Source organism: Miniopterus schreibersii (assembly GCF_964146895.1).
Source record: "Miniopterus schreibersii genome assembly, chromosome: 7".
Lineage (NCBI taxonomy): Eukaryota > Metazoa > Chordata > Mammalia > Chiroptera > Miniopteridae > Miniopterus > Miniopterus schreibersii.
Genome location: NC_138108.1, coordinates 43,808,102 through 43,813,591, shown reverse-complemented (window position 1 = coordinate 43,813,591; position 5,490 = coordinate 43,808,102). Strand labels below are relative to the sequence as shown.

At 41.4% G+C, this 5,490-nt stretch overlaps 1 pseudogene across 1 annotated transcript; it reads right to left on the bottom strand.

Annotated features, from left to right (window-relative positions):
* Positions 1–223: 223 nt before the first annotated feature.
* On the bottom strand, positions 224–781 carry LOC308559715 (translationally-controlled tumor protein pseudogene; annotated as a pseudogene). Its single transcript has one exon. The product of its transcript is annotated as a translationally-controlled tumor protein pseudogene (transcript).
* Between the last annotated feature and the right edge of the window lie 4,709 nt (positions 782–5,490).

The window sequence follows — 5,490 nt, the reverse complement described above, 5'->3', positions numbered from 1 at the left end:
GCTGCTACAATAATATTGTGTCATTAGGGAAGATTTTCATGCCAAGGAAACACTGATTCTTTTTTTTTTTTTTTTTTAGGTTTAAATGCATTTTATTTTTAGGCAACCTACATGACTTGTTTTTCTTAAAAAATACTGCCTCCACTACAAGTAAATCAAGGTCAAAAAAAGTGAAAAGCTAAAGATAGCATCAGTCCCATTTGTCCTAATCCTAGTATGTGGATGACAAGCAGCAGCCAGTTATGATGACAGGTGATAGATCCAAACTGCCAGATTTGTTAACATTTTTCCATTTCTAAACCATCCTTAGAGAAAACCATAAATGGGTCACACCATCCTCACAGCAGAGCAGCCATGCCACCTGGATTCATGTTTTCACCAATAAAGAACTGGTAGGTTTGAAATGAGCAAGGATGTGCTTGATTTGCTCTGTAGTGCCTGTCATAAAAGTTTTGATCTTTCTTCAAGTATTACTTTGATTGATATCATGTAATCTTTGATGTGCTTCTTGTAGGCCTTTGTGAAAATGATGGTTCATGACAATATCAACACCAGTGATTACTGTGTTTTTAAAACCTTCGCCCTCGGGGCCTTCCGCAGAGGCATTTCCACCAACGAGTAAGTCATCAGTTTTACCCTGTATTCTACGGATCATCTTGCTCTCCGCCTCCAGGCACAGCCCATTGGCAATCTCCCAGATCTTGTAGATGTTGGAGAACATCTCATCATGGCTGATGAGGCCCAGGTAGATGATCATGAGGGCGGCTGGAAGGAGGCAACAGCAGCGCTGGCTTAGCAGGAGCCCAGAGCTCACAGCCCACGCAGGGCAGGCTGGGGAGGGAGCAGGCTGAAAAAGCCACTCTGATTCTTTTTAATTTGCCATCAAAAAACATCGGAAGTCTTCTAGTTAAATATAGAAACTGACTTTTACATCTTCCTAGGACTCTAACAGGGATGATCTCTGCTGATGTCATCAGAAGGGAACTCATTCAGAATGCCCTAGAGCACAGGGAGGTACTGGTGGCCTTGCCTGTTATAAACTGATGTCAGTATTTTGGTTCTTTTGTGCTCCTGTTGTCCCTACATTCAGTAATTAGAGGGTGATCACATCTGATCTAGGAAACTTGCGTGCATCCTTTGCTCCCACCTTGGGTCATCTGGATAATCCACATTCCTGCCTTTTACACTTTTCAGTCAAAAGTGAGACATTAGTCCACACCGCCACCCTCTGCCCCCCAACTGCATTAGACACATATCAAGATTTCTGAGGAACTCTTCTCACTAGGCTTGAGATGAGAGAAAAGGGGGCAGGGAGAGCTCACAGCAGAGCCGTCTTCAAAAACACACTCTGCCTAATCCTTCCTTCCCATTTCCAACCCAATCCTTTAGAACTCTGATATGAAAAAGTTTAGAAATTTCCCTTGAAATTTTACAGATCCCACTGAGTGATCTCACAGTCTACTCTGCCACCTGGCATTTAGGATCTCAGCTTAAACTTCCATTTATAGATTCTCCTATAAGAGTTTTCTACTATGAAAGGAAATAAGGACTTGTGAAGAAGGTAGGTTCTGCTATTTATAGAGGAAAGAAGGAAAGTTAGATGTTAACACATCTGTGTTATGACAAATGTTGGCTGGCCCAGCTTGATTCCTCTTTACCCTCAGTACAGTATATGCATGAAATAGGAGAGAGTCCTGGGATTCCCAAAGAACACAATAGAAACAGAAAGCAGCTCCATGGCTAAGAAAGGGAAAGCAATGGAGCGAAGGGGTAAACAAGTTGGTAATCATGTGCAAAAAGGGCAGGTTTCCTCTCCTCTCTCAACATCAAAAGAGCTTGTGTACCTGTAGTTCTGCAGCCCCAGAAAGACTTGTGGAGTATAACCTAGTTGATGGATAATGCTTGGTCTGTATCTTCAATGGAAGCAAAAGGTAAAAATACAGTCAAAAAAACAAAGACAGCAGAATCAGGAGCAACGGTGAAAAGAAATAGTGATTCAGCTGGAATGAACTTAAAAGAAAATACTTACAAGATTTGCTGCTTTCTGGGCATCTCAGGAAATGCTGGGTGGCTGACCACAGACTGAGTGCTCTCGGGGGCTCACATGCCCACCCACAAGAGGAATTAAGTGGTATTATTTGCATATTAGACAAACGAGTTGTACAGCTTGGAGTCACACAAATTCTGTGTGAAGTCAGCCCTTCTAACGTTTAACATGGTTCCATTTACTAATCTTCTCAGCGTAACTTCTTGTCAGTATTACAAACTCTGTGTTTCAGATGTCACCTCAAATGCTAGGAAAGGGAAGCTCTGCCACCCATATTCCAGGAAAGGGGGGGGAGCTCATGAAAGACTGTACAGAATAAGAGAACATCAGTATTTTAGTTCTTTCGTATCCTCGTAGTTGCCTGTTAAAGCAATACAGATGCAGGAAATTCCCAGGGCAGTATCAGAGCAGTTAAGGAATTTTGTGTTTAGAAATTTTGCCCCTGCCCAACACAGTCACTCTCCCAACCCACCTTTTTCCCATGGAACCGGATACATCTATTCTTTTTGATACCCTCTATTTTAGTTACTATTGCCATGTAGCAAATTACTTCAAAACTTACCAACTTAAAACAACCATTTTATTATGCTCATCGATTATGGGGATCAGGAATTTCAACAGAGCACAGCAAATATGACTTGTCACTGTTCCATGATACTTCAGGTCTCAGATGGGAGGACTCAACATTGGGACCGAGTCCATGGCAGGGATTGGGGAATGTGCTGGAATCATCTGGAGGTGTCTTCACTCACTTCACTCACATGTCTGGTCTGCAGTGATGCCTGTCAGCTGGGACCTAGCTGGGGCTGAGCACCTGTACATGGCATCTTGTACATCCTGGATTTTCTCACAGCATGGCAGCATGGGAACTTACATAAGGCCCAGGGTTCGGAAAGTTGAATCCACATCACCATTCCGACCTAGCCTCAGAAGTCACACAGCATCACTTCTGCTGCATCTGTTGGTTTTTAAGCGAGTTACATTCAGCTGAGATTCAAAAGAAGGGGATATATACCCCATCCCTTGATGAAATGAGTGTCGAAGAAATTGAAGCCAGTTTTTAAAAACCACAATGAGATATCACTTCACATCTGCCAGAACAGCTATCATCAATAAATCAGCAAACAACAAGTGTTGGTGAGGGTGTGGAGAAAGGGGAACACTCCTGAACTGCTGGTGGGAATGTAGACTGGTGCAGCCACTGTGGAAAACAGTATGGAGTTTCCTCAAAAAATTAAAACTGGAGCTGCCTTATGACCCAGTGATTCCACTTCTGGGAATATATACGGAGAAACCAAAAAAAATGATTATATGCATAAAAGAATATATGCACCCATGTTCATTGCAGCATTATTTACAATAGCCAACATCTGGAAGCAGCTTAAGTGCCTATTGGTAGATGAATGGATAGAAAAGCTATGGTACATCTACACAATGGAATACTACTCGGCCGTAAAAAAAGAAGGAACTCTTACCTTTTAGGACAGCATGGATGGGCCTGGAGAGTATTATGCTAAGTGAAATAAGCCAGTGAGAAAAAGATAAATACCATATGATTTCACTTATATGTGAAATCTAATGAACCAAATAAACAAACAAACAAAATAGGGACAGACTTATAGATACAGAGAACAGAGTGACAGCTCTCAGAGCAGAGGGGGTTTGGAGGCTGGGTGACAAAGCTGAAGAGATTAAGTAGCCCGGCCGGGCGTGGCTCAGCGGTTGAGCGTTGACCTAGGATCCAGGCGATCAGGGTTCGATTCCCGGTCAGGGCACATGCCTGGGTTGGGGGCTAGCCGATCAGTGACTCTCATCATTGATGTTTCTATCTCTGTCTCTCCTTCTCCTTTCCTCTCAAATCAATAAAGATATATTTAAAAAAAAAAAAAAGAGATTAAGTAAAAAAGAAAAAAACCTCATATACACACCTTTCAGAAAATCTTAGCAAACTATCAACTCTTTTACATCCATTGATTCAATTTTTTAAAATATCATTAAATTCACACTAGCTATTGTTGCATGATATACAATTATATAAGCAATATTTCAAGATAAATGTTCTTTATAGTCCATACAGAGAAGTAAAATGTTTAATTCATTAGCACTAAAATAATTCTTATCTTCTTTAAAGATACATATTCTTGCCCAGCAGGTGTGGTTCAGTGGTTGAGTATTAACCTATGATCTGGAGATCCCAGTTCGATTTCCAGTCAGGGCACATGTCCAGGTTTAGGGCTCAATCCCAAGTAGGGGGCATGCAGGAGGCAGCCAATCAATAACTCTCTCACGTCATTGATGTTTCTACCTCTCTCCCTCTCTCTCTGAAATCAATAAAAATATATTTAAAAGAGAGAGAGAGAGAGGCATTTATCATACAGCACTCTTTGACACACACAAATTCCTCTGGTTTTTAGTAAGCCCTCTTTTCGTGGATTCTTGGGGTATCATTCGCTGATCCCTGATTACTGGCAGACCCAACACATTGGAGAATAGTTACCCTGCCCACAAATCCATGAAAATGCAAAATGAAAATATCTAAAACTTTTATTTAGTAAATTCACCAAACTATTCTATGGTTGTTTTTACCAGATTATGAGAGGATAACTCAGGAATTTCAACCATGTTCCTGAACAATGAGAACTGACCATGATAAACAGCATTTACAGTGAAATGGAAGAAACAAAATGTTTCAGGGTTATCAGGCTGATTTGAAGTAACTTATCCCAGGGGAATGAATCCATATCTCACAGGAGAGTTCACATTTATAAGGCTAGTGTAGAGGTAACTGATGTAAAGCAAAATGCCATAAGAGAGATTCAGAGTTCTTTGGGGATTAAAAGACTAAAAGGACATAGGTTAAAGGAACAATGAAAGATCTCATAGAGAAGTGACTGCACAAAGCCTTCCAGTCAACTGCTTAGGGCTCCACCCTTAAATGTAAATGAATGCTCAAGACTGATCAGATATTTCTGCAAGACAACAGCCAGGAAGAAAGAGACCAAAACAAGCAAAGGATATGGAAAAAAGGGGAGAAAGATAACTAAAAAATTTGAGATATGGGGAGGGAAAAGGAGGAAGACCAAACAGGGAAGAGATAAAAACTTGCAAACAAGCAAAGAATGGCCTCAAAGAAATAAAAGAAAGTGTATCCTGCTCTTCCTGCCATCCCTCCCCCTCTGTACCACTCCCGGCCCGTGACAGGATGGCTCACAGCAGATCTACTCTCAGACAAATACTTGTCTGAGAGTATCGACATGTCATGCTGCCCAGAGAACTTTCCAAACAAGTACCCAAAGCTCATCTGATGTCTGAAGAGTACAGGAGACTTGGTGTCCAACAGTGTAGGCTGGGTTCATGACATGATTCAGAGCCAGAACCACATATGCCTCTCTTTAGATAACCTCTTGCAAAAGATCAACAAAAATGAAGTATATCTGGGGATC